The following is a 15,294-nucleotide window of genomic DNA, read 5'->3' as shown; positions in this document are numbered from 1 at the left end:
AGTCCTTTCTCTTGCACAAGAAACACCTACAGCTGAGGTTGGGGAGACAGTCTGTGTGGACAGGAACCTCAAGCTGTTTCTTTGGCCAAATACAGACTTTTGCTCACACCCTCTCTCCTGCTGAAGTGGCCACGTAATCAGGTGACGGTCCATTTGATCTCGTTGACGCCTGCCTGAGGCATTGGCCAGCCTTTTGCCTCTGGGGCACTGGTTTGTGACTGATCTCCAGAATGGGTTGGGTCATGCCTCAGTAATAGCTGACAGTGGAATCTTCTAACTTTTACATACAACCTCGGTTGCCACACAATAACAATGAGCCGATCACGAGTTTTCAAATAATACCTCAGCAGACCTACTTTGCCCAAGGTTTATCGAAGGGGGGAAAGTAGGGGTACAGACAGTCACAATAGCATCCATGAGTCTGTAACTCCCCAAAGCAATGCACACCGTGAGTTACGCTGGGATCTCGACCTCCTTCGTAACAATCTTCCCTGTTTGTTCTCCTCCCCCTGGCCCGAGCTGGGCCAGGCCCCAAGAGCCATGGGGTTCTGGGGAGCAGGGTGGGAGGGGACCCCCGGGACAGGAGGGGATTTCTGTAATTCCTTGGAGGGTTAATCGGCTTAGCCTTTCCCCCTCAATTAATTAATAGAACTCATGCGACCAAATGGAAAATATCATTTTGCCTTCTTTATTAACTGCTGAGAGCCCACGGTGCTGCCCAGGAGTCAGAGGGAGCCCTTGGCTCTGGTCCCAGGGCATTGGCCCTTCCAGCTAATATCCCGTTAATGATCTTAGCTCCTCCTCTACCCCTTCCAGCCAAGGGGCTATCTACGTTCTCATATGCTCCCCGCACTGCAGTACGCCAGGCCCAACACCTCCTAACTTCCATTGGAATCCATGGGAGCCGAAAGACCTTTAAAGATCTCAACGCGCTTTGCAGAAGCAAATGGATTAATCTTCACAATGCCACTCGGCGGTTGGTGTTATTGTTCCCATGTTACAGTGGGGGAAACTGAAGCACAATAAGGTGAAACAACAGTTGGAGGTTTAGGGACTCCCGGACTATGGGGCTGTATTCCCAGGGTCACTCAGTGAGCCAGGCATAGAAGCTGGGTGTCTCGATTCCTGTCCTGGGCTGTAACCACTAGACAAATTCCCTCTGACAATCTGAGCGATAGGAACTAAGTGTGCATCCCTCCTGTGACCAGTTCAGCCAGCCAGCCCTGCTTCAGTCACGGCATGCTAAGGCCTTTCTTCTGCATCTGCATGGGTTACCAGACGGAAGACCGTTGGACCACGCGTCCCTCTTCATCTGCCGCTCGTGGGCTATGCGTGGGGGGTTCCGCGGCTCTTGGAGAATCCGCTGATGAGCACTGCAGGAACGGGGGTGGCTTGGCTCGCTGGACTGAGAGACCAGCGGCTAGGGCATATTTCCCAGTCCTGATCTGCTCACGATTGCCCTCTCCACTTAAGTGCCTTGCACAGGCATCTCCTTCTCATATTCCACCCCTCCGGAAACCTTGCGTGACATTCCCAGCGCGTCCTAGCCCCGGGGCACCTGGCTTGGATGCTTTGCTTTGTAGCCTGCGCTGCAGATTTGCACCTGAATAATTTAGCAGCAGGACTGTCTGGCTTCCTCTTGTTTGTACCCCTGCGGTGTTCTGCTTTGCTGCCTGGCTGTACGGTGAGCCCAGCAGCCAGGAGAACGGCCTAAGCACCTTGTGCCCGAGGAGATGATCCTGGGGGAGTTATAATAGCAGAGAGCTATTCTCCATGGCCTTGCACCACCTCTGGCCACCTTACCCCTGTGTAGTGGGGGCCAGATCCTGTGTCTCTTGTGAGACCTGGCACAGAAGGTGGCGCCCAGGAGGAAAGGATGGGGGCCTGTCCCAGGCCCAGTGCAGGTCAGAGCAGACCTGGGAGCTGTTCTACCATAGGGAAGCCTCCCGTGGCTGTCCGTGGGCTGTGCAGAGTCGTCTAGATGCTTTCTCTGCCCCAGGCAGGGCGGTAGCTGGGGCGGCAGGCTTAGCCCAGTGAGGGAGCGCAAAGAGGAGCCCAAGCCGAGTTCTCCCCTCCCACAGCTCAGCGGTAACGCTCCACACCCACTTGGATGAGCCTTTGGGGTCAGGCTTTCCGGAGCAGGGGCAACAGTGGTGGCCAGAGCTAGGGTTGGGCCTTGTCCACAGGGCCGCAGTGTTACTTTAACATGCCTGCACAGCTAAAGTAGCAACGCCCCCAGCCCAGGTATAAAAGGCTGCCCAGGGTGTGTCGGACCCTCGTGAGCGCCCTGTCCTGGCCACCCACTGGCAAGGCTGTGAAGGACCCAACCTCAGTGCTCTGGAGCCCCCGGGCGTGTGTTGAGTTTTCCAAGTCTCAGCAGGCTGCAGCACTGTTTCTGCCCTTGGCCTCTCGGGCACATTTCCTGGGCACTGACCCGGTCTGTTACCCGTCTCCGAAGTGAGCTCCTCAGCCCACCTGCCCAAGGCCCCAGGACCAGCACTGACCCCCAAAGATGCCCCAGTTACTTAACTCCACCCCAAAGGCGGGAAGCTTCTGGTTTACCGTTGTCTCTCAGGGGCACACAGCAGTTGTGGAGCAGTACATGTGTGTACACACTTCACACAGTGTAACACCTTTATGCTTTTTTATACTTAATCATGTAACGCACAGGAGCGTAGAGACCATACACAGCAATAAACATCCAACCCCCGAGTATCCCTCCCTCTCCATCTCCCCCTTCCCTTGGGAGTCCTTGGGGATCCATTTAGCCTCAGGCAGGAGGGAGGTCCCCTTCTCATGCAGACTGTTGCATTCTAACGGCTCTTCCAGCTCCCTTCCCACCTCCCCCCCAGGTGCTCCTTATCCAGCTTCTGTAACCTTGCTCGTGCCTGCCCCACGCTTCCTCTTCCTGGCTGGCCCCCATTCCTGTGGGTTTCATCATTTTAAACCCCTCCTGGTCAGCTGGTCTCTATTGTTCTCCTCTAAGGCGTTCCCCCCCACTCCCTACCGCAGTCACCTAAAAGCTGGTTTTCTAAGGATGCGGCTCACCCCGTGTTGCAGATGTTCCTACCTGAATGGGATTAAGTCCTAAGCACCTTCTTCTTGTATCTGCCTAGTGCATATGTGCTACGGGACCTGTCAGCAATGATCCACATGAACATTGGCCCTCATGACACAGCAAATTTTCACAAGACACCTTCACACCCAGGGCCGGTGCAAGGATATTTTGTGTCTTAGGTGAAACTTCCACCTTGCGCCCGCGCCCCCCAGCCCTGCTGCAGCTCCCCGCCCCTCCCCTGCCCTGAGGTGCCCCCCCCCGGCAGCTCCCCCCTGGGAGCCGTGTGGCAGCTCCCCACCCCAGCTCACCTCTGCTCCGCCTCCTCCCTGAGCACGCCGCCCCCGCTCTAATTCTCCCAAACAGCTGATTGTCGCTGCAAGCCTGGGAGGCGGGAGAAGTGAAGCGGCGATCACGTGCTCGGGGAGGGGGCGTAGGAACGCTGTAAAAAAAAAAATTGGGGGCACCGCTTTTTGGCGCCCCCAAATCTTGGCGCCCTAGGCAACCGCCTAGTTTGCCTAAATGGTAGCACCGGCCCTGTTCACACCAACAACCAGAATTCATATGTTGTACAGTTACAGCCCAGGCATAAGCCCTCTTAGACACCAGGGCTTTGGCTCAGCTATGTCAGCAAAAAAAATCCCCCCCCAATTGACACAGCTGTGTTGGTAAAACTGGGGCCTTAATCTGATGTATTTGAGTCTTCCTGCTCCAGTCACCTCTAGTCCTGATAGATCCATCAATGGCTATTAGCCAGGATGGGGAGGGATGGTGTCCCTAGCCTCTGTTTGCCAGAAGCTGGGAATGGGTGACAGGGATGGATCACTTGATGATGACCTGTTCTGTTCATTCCCTCTGGGGCACCCGGCACTGGCCACGGTTGGAAGACAGGGCACTGGGCTAGATGGACCATTGATCTGACCCAGTGTGGCCGTTCTTATGTTCAGTGCCACAGAGATATAGACGTTAGAGAGAGACAGGCTGTTAGTCTCCATCCATTCCATGCCCCCTCGAGGATTGCTCTGCGTATTCTCCAGGGCATGTCCAGTCTGATTTGAAATGTCCCCAGGAAAAGGGCTTTCACTCTTTCCCCAGGAGACTCTTCCACCGTCTCAGACATGGATGCAAGTTTCTCCTATTGAGCATAAATCTCACCTCTCCCTGCATTGCCCCTCCCATGCCTTGCAATTTATCTTTATTTATTGGAATAGTGCCTAGGGGCCCCAATCCATGACCAGGGCCCCATTGTGCTGGCCAGTGTGAGGAGGGGAAATGCCAAAACCATCTTGCTTTTGACAGGATGCAACAGATGGTTGAAATAGGTAGAGAACAGGGAGGACAAGGCAACTCTGAAAGGAGCAGGCGTTGCGTGGAAATTCTAACATCACAGTTTGCCATCCTCCTAGTGCTGCCTGATTGGCAGGGCATTATGATGGAGGCTAGCTGGAGGGGATCTGCAGGAGGACAAAGTGACGGCCTTATGGATTTATCTGGAGCGCTTGTTCTGTGCGTGGGACCCGACTGTGTAGATTCGGTTTCTATTGGCTCTGTGTCTCGTGCACAGTCTAGATCTCCGACGGCCTCCTTGCTTATCAGCTAGGCTTTCGCCGATGGGAGCAGCCCTGGAAATTTGATGACTGAGGGGAAGGAGGTGGGGATGCAGTGGCCCAGAGAGCTGAAAGCGAGCGTATTCTTGCAAAGGTGAATTTAATGCTGATGGAAGGCGCTGGATTGACAGAGCCCCGAAGACTGTTGCCCGCTGTATCTGCAGATCAGCTGCAGCCAGGTAGGTCTCTTCCTCCTGCCTGTGCCCAGCCCTGAGCAATAAGCATTGACTCCAGGGCCTGGTCTGGCTAGACGGAAGCTTCCCACCATCGGCGCTCTAGTGTAGACAAGGCGCAGTGGCCACCACCATTTTAACCGGGTCTAGACATGCTCTGGGGCAGATGATTTGGTCTGTCTATGAGCTTCGCTGGTGGGAGCATCTAGAAGAGATTTGGAGCTGCTTGGCAGTACCTGATGAATACTGTGCATCGACCTGGTGATCGGGGCCTTGCTGTATGAATATATATTGGTTTAGTTTACGAGGAGGCTGTCAGGAAAAACAAGCAGGAAGGGAACGAAGGGCTCGGGATCAGCCGTTTCTCAGCTAACACTGGAGGGCGGGTCAGAGACGAGGCCAGGACGGGAACGCAGAAGAGCTGACTAACTGCCGCAAGAATCAAAAGGAAAACTCGCTCTGGAGAGGGTGGAGACATTCAGGGGAGCCAGACTGAGACCCAGGCCCTGCTGGGGTATCTGAAGATAGGTTGGCTTTGGTTACCCTCTGGGGCTGGGAATTCATTAGAGTGCCGCCTGGGGCTTGGTCTAAGAGGGGGAGAATTGTGCTACCCCACCCTGAGACAGGGAAAGGCCTGCGGGGTCCACTCAGGGAGACCTGCAACGGGACAGAGGTGTGGCTGGCCCGGCGGTTGTGACTGGGTCAGCGGGGAATTCGGAAGGAAAGAGGCCAGTGCTACACCTGTGCTACCCCTTTGCCTCCAGTGGGCCCCAGACGAACCGAGGGCAGAGTTGGGCCTTCACAGTTCTGCTGCCAATGCCAATCCACGCCCATGTGTTCTCCCACCGCCAGGCTAACGGCAGCACGGGTGCTGTAACGGCAATGGGGGAATCCCCATTTTGGAGTTAATTACCCCTGTGCCACAGTGCAGGGTGTCAGCTGCCCGTGGTGTCCTGGCGTTCCTGGGCTGTGGGTGAGGCTGCTGTAGATAAAATGCCTTGTCCTGAGTCTGGCTGGCTCAAGCGGTCGGTAATGAGCTGTGGTGCCTTAAATCTCTAGGCCACTGTGTCACGGCCGGGGTGAGGGCAATCTAAACTACTGGGTGGACCTAGAGCCACGTCTCAGGACCAGAGCCCAGGGACCAGAAGCAGGGTGAAGAAGAGGCTCGTTCATATCAGCCAGCTGGGGATCCGCCTGGTTGCACAGACCACTTCCTTTCTAGGGTCCCCTTGTGACATTCTATACCTTGGCAAGGAGTTCCACAGGTTGACTGTGCGTTGTGTGAAGAAATACTTCCTTTTGTTTGTTTTAAACCTGCTGCCGATTAATTTCATTTGGTGACCCCTAGTTCTTGTGTTATGAGAAGTAGTAAACAACACTTCCTTAAGCTGTTGTGTGAAGGCTTTGCTGCACCAGGACCTGTTACGGACCCATTCAGGTGCTGGCAGACACTGCAGGTGCTGCAGTGTGTTCTGCTGAGGCAATGGGAAGCGGGGGAACCAGTAAGGGAAGGGTCAAAGCAGGGTGGGTACTGGTTTATATGCTTGTATGGTCTAGTGACCCCTGGAGGTCCCCCGCAGCATGACATTTCTGTGACTAGTCTATTCTTTATATTGCTGTTCCCTGGAATCAGGCCAAGCAATAACCACAAACAAAGGTCGAACTAAAGTATTACTGAGGGTTGATTTATTGCTCTCACATACATTCCATTTGCAGGCTCAGCAAAATGCGGAGGGCGGGACGTGTGGCCCAACTCAGCGACAACAGATGGACCGGAGCTGTATCCGAGTGGTATCCGCGAGAACAGAAACGGCCACGCGGTCGGCCTCCAAAGAGGTGGGATGATTTCCTAACAAGGAGATATGGACAAGCATGGCCCGAGGGAGAGCAGATTAGAAGACGTGTTGTGATCGGCTCAGTTTCAACTGATGAAGGACCAACAGTCTAGGCCGTCTACGCATTCCATTCATGCTGCAGGTGCGGATGTTGCTTTCGATCGTAGGTGACTGAGACTGGCCAGGTTCCAGCTGCCCAGAGATCGAACCGCTAGGCGACGAGAGTTCCTGAAGTCCCTTCGGGTCTGCTTGGTGGCCGAGGGAGGCTGGTTCAGCCCTGAGTTCTTGCTGTTGTAGGTTACGTCCCTCTCTGGCCGCTACAGTCCCATATACACCTTGATTCTCCTTACACGGTAATATTTCGGTTCAAGCCTTGCGATTGGTTTCTTCCACTCACACTAGCTCGCTCACTCCTTATATCGATTACATATTCATCAGCATGAATACAATTGGTGATAGAGCTTTAAGCAAGCCCCTCACCTCGGCGAGGATTTCCGCTGCTGTTTCTGGTTCAGACTGAAACTGTGCAAACCTCATTTTAAGAACCAGGTAGCTGGCATAACAGGAAGCTCTTGAAAGGGCAAATGCAGGGGGCATGGGCTGCCCCTCCTTCCCAGGTGCAGGAGCTGCTGCTGCCTGGGGGGGCCCACGCCATGGATGGGGGCCACGGCCAGCTACACCAGACTTCCTTATAAGTTTCCTTTTGTCCTTTCTCACATGTCAGGCCAGTTGCACCGCTGCCCCAAAACTGGCCCCTTCCATCATAAAGATCTCGCAGCTCTTGGCTTCACCTGCTCCGCACCCGGCCCGGGCTCCAGTGGGCGAGATCTCTGCCCTTCTGTGTACAAATTCAAGCAAATATTTGCTTCCCCCGTCCTGCCAGGCTTGGCGTTTGCATCAGAACCCTGGCCACATCCTGAGCCTGGGTCAGCCCCAGGGGGGAGCCCAAGGTGTTGGGGGACGATCTCAGCGTCCTGGTGGCCTGGATTTCGCTAACCCCAAGGGGGTGGAGGGGAGGAGCCCCAAGAATGGTCCTCATTAACCTGAGGGACTGTATCACTGATGGGGCAGGGGAAGTGAATTGTTACTCAGTGTCCTTGCACTGTTCTCACTTAGCCAGAGCTCCGTTGCCTTCGTCGGATCTACACCAGCTGAGGATCTGGCCCGTGTATGCAATGAAGTAAACTTTGGGTCCACTCCTGCTCCCGTTCCTATCAAAGGCAAAACTCCCGTCAGCTTCCCGGGAGCAGGATTAGGGTCTCCGACACACCAGAGCCAATGAACCCTCCTGGATTTGGGCGGTGACCTGATCTTTGCCCTCTGCAGATGCCAAGCCTTTGCTGACCTTTGCTTTCACCTCCAGCAGGGAGAGCTTCGGGATTGTGAAGTCATTTGAGCCTCACCGTGACAGGTCCCTGGAGAAGATGAGACAGAGGCTGATCCCCTCCCGCCGGTAAAGTCGTCATCCTGACACGCCCATGGCTGTCTGTCTGGTCGCTGATCTAGCCCATCCCACTACTCACCGGGGCAGGATACCTGCGTAGTGACACCCGCTGTGCAGGTAGCTCAATGCCCCCTGATCTTTAGGGTTTAGGATGCCGTGACTGTAGGTAGGAGCTGAGAGAGGATGGAGCAGGCACAGAGAGGCAGAGGAGGTGGAAGCTGCGGGGCAGAAGGCTCTTGCACTGGGAAGGGAGCAGCAGAGAAGTTGTCATAACGCGAGGAGTGGTTGTGTGGGGAGGAGGGTAACGAGACACCATGAATCGGACATGCTGGTCATGCCCTTACTACTGTGCATGGCCGTAGAGCCGGACGCAGCGTTCCTAGCACAGCTTTTACACGCTCATTTCACCGGCGGCTGCCTGTGCAGTAACTCCCCTCCGGTGTGTCATGTGCTGACCCCCCCGGTGAGTCTGGCCCTGGGGAACTGGAAGAGGTGGACGTAGGCTCACCCTGCACCAGCAGCCGTCACAGCCAGTTCAATCTGTGCGGCGCGACCAAAGGGAGCCGGCAGCAGTCGTGGCCCGTGCAAGGAGCCGTGCGCTCCCACGCTGCTCTAGCCAATGGGCCTGCGGGGCCAGATCTTCAGCTGGTGTACACGGGCACAGCTCCATGAACTGCCGTGCTGAGCGCTCTATCCATGGCTGTAGCGTTTGGCCTCTTGTCTACGCTTGTCGCATTGGCTGGGGGGAGGCGTTGTCCAGAGCCGATGCTCAGTCAATTGAACCCCTCGCCCTCCCCGAGCGGTTCTTCTCTCGCCGGGCGTCTCTTGCTCTGGCCCTTCGCTGTACCATCGCGGTGTGGCTGTTCCTGGTGACCTATTGCCCATGGGACTTCTGTGGGGTTTTCTACCTTCTCAGCGCAGAGGACGACTACACAACACCGGCTGTGCTGCTCACTGAGACGGGTAGGAAATGTTGGGGCTTGAGCCGGGTCCACCCTTGCTGCTGCACTTGGCCTGGGCTTTAAAGGTGTCCACAGCCCCGTCAGTGCAACAGACCTCCTGGGGCCTGGTGATCTCCAGCGGACAGCTCCTCAGCTGGGGCAGATCAGACAGAGCTGTGCTGAATTACCCCCACTGAGGAGCTGAGGGCACATTTCACAAGGATACAAATTAAGAGCCGGTCTTTCCCAGCTCCCAGCACGTAGCTGCAGTGACTTCTGTGACCAGCGTGCGGGTAGGGGGAGGTGTCCGTCCAGGTCACAGAAGACGGAGGGAGGCCTGCAGCACTAGGCGTTATTGAGATGCTGTAGGAATTCTGGGGCAGGTCTCTGGCCTGGGATGCAGGAGGCCAGACTAGATGATCACTTCTGGCGGTGGAATCTATGAATTGGGAGGACGTGACTGGGCTGCCTGCGATAGCAGGCATCTGGACTCGATAACCCAGCAGTCCTATGTTCTTACGAAGGGCTGCCCCATTTTCAGTTCTGGAGCAAGCCACCCTGGAGGATGGGAAGGGGGTGAGGGACACCCAAATAAATCCTGGTTGTCCGGGTGGAGCAGGTCTGCAGCGTGCCCCATTGAGTTCAAGGAATCACCCAGCATGGCCCTTAGGCTACACACATCCATTGCATGCTGGGAAGTATGCAATCTAGTGCGGATCTGTCCTTGCTTAGGAGGTAAGACAAGAAGTCCTGATTCTGGGGCCCTTCCCATCAATTCCTGAAATACCGGCTCCGCTTCTGGGCTGATCTTGGTCTTCCCAGGTCAGTGTCCACATGTACTAGTGAGCAGGTGCCATGGCAGTTTAGAAGAAGCTTTATTCCTACTGCTCCAGCGAGGTCTCAAAGACAGGAAGAACAGAAGAATGGCCAGACTGGATCAGACCAATGGTCCATCTAGCCCCGTATCCTGCCTCAGACAGTGGCCAATGCCAGGTGCTTCAGAGGAAATGAACAGAACAGGGAATTATGGAGTGACCCATCCCCTGTTGTCCACTCCCAGCTTCTGGCACTCAGAGGTTTAGGAACACCCGGAGCAGGGGGTTCGCATCCCTGATTATCTTGGCTAATCTTGGAGCTACATAGCTCCTGTCTGCTGGATATCTTGGCAGAGGAGGTGTGTTCATGTAAATACTTTGCTCCCCACCCCATCTAGCTGTCGGGGAGAGTTCATTCACTGGTTACACTTACTCTGTGTTTGTACAGTGCCTAGCACAATGAGGCCCTGACCCCGGTGGGACTTCTGGATGCTCCTGCAGTACAAACAATTAACAATAAACACAATAGTTCAATACAGTCAGGGCGTACGGATTTGAAATCCTAGCCAGCCAGCCAGCCATCCCCCTGCCTACACCCACCCAGGGACTAGGAGGAGATAGGTGCATAGCTCTGCAGCACTGGGGTCTGTGGGCAATGCTAGGAAAACATGTCCTCTCTCCCTCACTGTCCTATGTGGCGAATTGGAGAAGACGCACGATACCTTGGCTTACATGTGAGTTGTTGCCCAACATTGCAAATGTCCCGGGTCAGAGCAGAGCCACTGATCTCCAGCAGGGAGGTAGATTTAGGGGATGTCTCTGTTGCTTTGTAAACCCGGGTCTCTGGGACCCAGGCTGTGGACTTGGTGTTTCCAAGCCAGTGCTTGAGCGTCCACGCTGCATTGTAAATCTGGCTTACAACTGCTGGGCTGGGTCTCACAGCCGTGCTAGTGTGTCCACACTACACTACGCAGGCCTCTGACTTGGGTCTGCGGCATCCACACTGCACAATGAGAGGGCATGGACTCAAGTCACAATGGGACTCAGGCTCTGACCCACCCCCTAGCAGGGTCCTAGTACATGGGTCCTGAGCATTTGCTAACCCGTCTCAGGCTGATTTGTGTGGGGACAGAACAGGGGCTTGGACTAAACCCGGAGTCAGAGGCCAGGCTTCGTGTGCAGTGTAGCCATACTCTGAAGGGTATGCTTCCCACGTGAAGCATGGGTGTGAGCAAGCTCCTCCCCCCCGGTTGTATGGACACACCGAGCATTGTGCTTCCTTCCTCCATAAAGCTCAGCTCCAGTCCAGCACCCACGGCACAGTGGGGTTGATGAGGGAAGTGTCCGGTTCCAGCTGTAAATCCCCCACTGCCCTGGTTTGTCACTCAGATGCCCTCATGTCAGCCAGAATCTCGTCTCACTGAATCTCAGACGGGAGTGAGGGGTCTGAAACGTTTTCAGATCTGCTGGTTCAATGCAGGACAGATGGCACCGGCTTGAGCCAGGGCAGGGTAAGCAGCTTGAGCACAAACTCCCCCCACTCAGTGTAGTCTCAGCAGTGAGCATATTGCACATTTATGTTGTGCGTTTCGTCTGACAGTGCTTCATCTCGGAGGTGCGACGCCACCTGCCACAACCCAGCAGTTCTCAGGATTGTGCCCTATAGAGACAGATCACCCCCAAATGCAGCTACTTCTGTGGCAGGAAACTTGCTGGTATTTCAGTCCTGGGTGCCCCACAGAGCTCTGCAGATGCACCTTGATCCTATTCACAGCTCCTCCAGGGCTGGGCTTCCTTATACCCACAGCTTGGCCAACGCACTTCACTCCTGGCCTACAGCCTCCCTTGCTGTTCCGGTCCCCTCCCTCTTTGCCCTCCCCTCCCCCAAACACACCCAGAACATCTCTGGAAATGCGGGCATCTCACTCCAGAGTCGATGCAGCCGTCACTCCAGCCCCGAGGTTTGGCTTAATCCTTCTCCATGTTGCCACCTGTTTGGAACAGCTTCTCCCCTCTCACTTCTCCTGGGTTCTTTATCTTGGCACCCTGTGCCTCCACCTAAGGGAAACCCCTCCCAGTGCCTGGGACACAAGGGGCGCTGTCGCTTGGGACAATATTTACTGCCAAATAATATAGTAGGAGTGTCGTCCAGTACACAGGGAAAGAAATAATTTTCACAATCTCCAAAGTAACAATACAGCAACTGGGGGAGCCTTATTAGGTCAGGGAACGAAGTATAAGGGATAAGGAAAGAATGTGAGTAGCTAAAATAATAAAATAGCAACAATACCTTAAACCCATAGGGCTTCTTGTTTACTAGTTGTAGCATGTCCGAATGCTTTCCCCCAAAATTATGCATGTTACACCTTTTCATAGGATTTACTGTCAGTACCAAATTCTTTGTTATAAGTTTTCCCATTAGCAACAAACATTGCATCATGAGATTTAGCAATAACACCAAATCTTTTATTACAGATAGGCGTTTCCAAGTATTTTTATTATACCATGCCTTCTGCTTGGACAGTTTGATTTGTTCAATACCCATTGGGTCTTTCAACTCCTCTCTGAACCTTAACATGTGTTTAGTTACTGGTTTTCCTTTCCCCTCAGGTTGGGTGCCTGGGAGCACAAATGCTAAATCATCCATTCTTTCCTGGGCATCCTCCCCCATGTGATCAGTGAGGAGCCATTCCTGTACTCCCACTATTCCTCCCCCAGTTTCCTGCTCTGGGCCCCCCTCTAGGACACATACCCCTATGCTCTCTAGAGTGGGAACTATCCCTGTTCATCTGTGAAGGGCTCACAGCTAACAGCCTGGACAGCTGTCTCAGTAGCAGGCTCCACACACCCCTCCCTTCCTGAGGTGGTGTTGCCTCCTGCTGCAGTGTTAAAGGAACCCACACCCACCTCCTCAGTGGTTTCTATGATTCCATCACCCTTTTCTGGGCTCCCCTCTGGGACACATCTCCCTATGCTCCCTAACATTGGGTTTGTCCCTTGTTTAGCAGCAACATGGACATTTTTCTCCCTGAGTCAGCACTCCCTTCAGCTGGTCTCAACCACCCCCACCCCTGGAGGCATGCAGTTTCCCACTGCTGCAGGGAAATCAAGGAGACTTTCTCTCTTTCCTTTACCAGTTCCTGAGTCATGTGTGTGGGGGGGAGTTAGAAAGGAAAGGGGGAGAAAAAGGAACCAAAATACATGGATGGTGTGTGTGAGAGAGAGAGAGAGAGAGAGATGGGACAAAATCCACTAGAACAGGGACTCCCTGCCTCTTCCATTCTGGGGATCACTTTCCAAGGTAGAGACTGTCAGGGTTTCTGCCCCCTGCAGTACCCGGCAGTCTCACTGGGTCTCCCCTCCCTGGGGAACCCCCAACCCCGTATCCGCACCTTGCCTCAGTCTTTGGCTACTGCCAGTCGCCATCTAGTCCCCGCTCACTGGGGCAGACTGCAGTGTAATTGCCACTCATCGTCAGCATGGAGGGTTTGGACCTGCTGCCTCTGCCTACCCTTGGGCTGCCCCTCTGCAACCCCAGTACCATTTCCGGCCTTTAACACGGCCTGCAGCCTGAGGGTTTCCAGGCTGGAGCTCCCCCAGCTCCTCTAGCCTTCCCCCAGCCCTGCTCCACTTTAGGTACTCTGCTCAGCTCCCAGGCAGCCAGGCCCTTCTCCCGCTAGAGGGAAAGTCCTCAGCTCCTGGCTTCTCTGGCCTTTATAAGGCCAGCTACGGTCTGACTGGGGCATGGCCCCAGCTGTGTCTGTCTTCCCCAATCAGTCGAGGCTTGCAGCTCTTACTAGCTGCAGCCCTTACACAGTCTCAGCTCTGTCCCAGGGCTGAATTCGAGCCGTTCAGGGCAGGAGTGGGTGACCACCCCGCTACACCCCCCCTCAAAACCCCCACCCCTAGGAGAAGGGGGGGACTCATGGCTTGGGTTCCCCAAAGTTGGCCCTCCAGGCTTGCACACTTCCTCTCTGAGGCCTCCCAGGCTTGGGCCATCTCCCAGACCTGGGCCTCAGCCTTCATCAGGCCACCTCCATGGCCTCTAGCCATGCCTGTAGGTCTGCGTCCTTCGGACCCTCCACCCCAAGGGTCTGCTCCGCAACCACCTGGGCCCCAGCATCTTGCCAGCCCCACTCAGTCTGGATTTCCTTATCGGAGATCGGCCCACTGACGGTCTGGGTCCTGTCCTCCTTCAGGGTCTCCTCCTCCTGGGCCCACAGGCAACTCCTCTGGTCCCCGCTCAGTTCCCCTAAGGGAGCAGTGCCTCCTAATATGGCCGGGTACCCAGCAACCATCCCGCCTCCATGCTGCCCGGGACTTCCCGTGTTTGGTTTGGGGTTCCGTCCCCTCACTGGGACTGATGTGAACCTTCAGCGCTGGGCCTGGGCATGTCCACTGCATGTGGCCCTGTTGCCCACAGGCCCAACAGGTCAGCGGCCGCCCAGGTGTCTTCACCCAGCGGACTGTCTTTGAGACCTGTCCTGCTCGGGCTGCGGCGACCTGCCCCCACCCCGATAGGGACAGTCCCGTCTCAAATGCCCCATCTTTCCACAGGTGTAGCATGCCCTGCACCTTGCCACAGGCCTCCTGGCCTTGGCACTCCGCTGCACACGGCCTCTGCGGTTCCTCTGGAACTCCTTTCGGAGGAGTAGTGCCAGGACCCGCTGTCCATCCACCAGCCAGCCCAATTGTTCATGGAGAGCCAGATGCACTGCCCATATTCCCTGCTAGGCCTCCTGGATCCCCTGTAGGTCATCAGCCCCCTTCCTCGGGGGTCTTGGCATAAAAGACCCCGGTGTAACCAGGATCTATCATCCCTTCTTGTCTCTCCAGTGTCCAGGCAATAGTCCTGCTGTCCCTCCTTGCCCCTTGTATCGGGGCAGGGCTGCCTATACCCACATTCTCCACCACGTGTGATGGTGTGGCGACTCACCCCTGTGGCGCCTCCTGTTGGTCACTCTGGGAATTAGCTCTTCAACCCAGGAGCGCTCTCTGCAGGCCGTGTCCCGCTTGCCGCCCGGCCCTGAGTGAGTCCCTCCTGGATGCCGGTGCCCCTTTCAGGCTGGGGTGCTGCCCCTTGCAGTACCCCGCAGTCTCACTGGGTCTCCCCTCTCCAGGGAACCCCCAACCCTCTATCCCCACCTCACCTCAGCCTTTGGCTACTGCCAGTCACCCTCTAGTCCCCGTTCACTGGGGCGGACTGCAGTATAATTGCCACTCTTCGGCAAGGAGGGTTTGGACAGGGTCTGGAGGCAGAGGCAGCCTACCCAACCCCAGTACCCTTTCTGGCCTTTAACAAGGCCTGCAGCCTGGGGTTCCAGGCTGGAGCTCCCCCAGCTCCTCTAACCTTCCCCCAGCCCTGCTCCACTTTAGGGACTTTCTCGGCAGCCAGGCCCTTCTCCCTCAAGCGCTAGAGGGAAA

Source organism: Malaclemys terrapin, chromosome 1, assembly GCF_027887155.1.
Source record: "Malaclemys terrapin pileata isolate rMalTer1 chromosome 1, rMalTer1.hap1, whole genome shotgun sequence".
In the NCBI taxonomy this organism is placed as follows: Eukaryota; Metazoa; Chordata; order Testudines; family Emydidae; genus Malaclemys; species Malaclemys terrapin.
The sequence above is the reverse complement of the archived record's forward strand: the minus strand, read 5'-3'. Positions refer to the sequence as shown.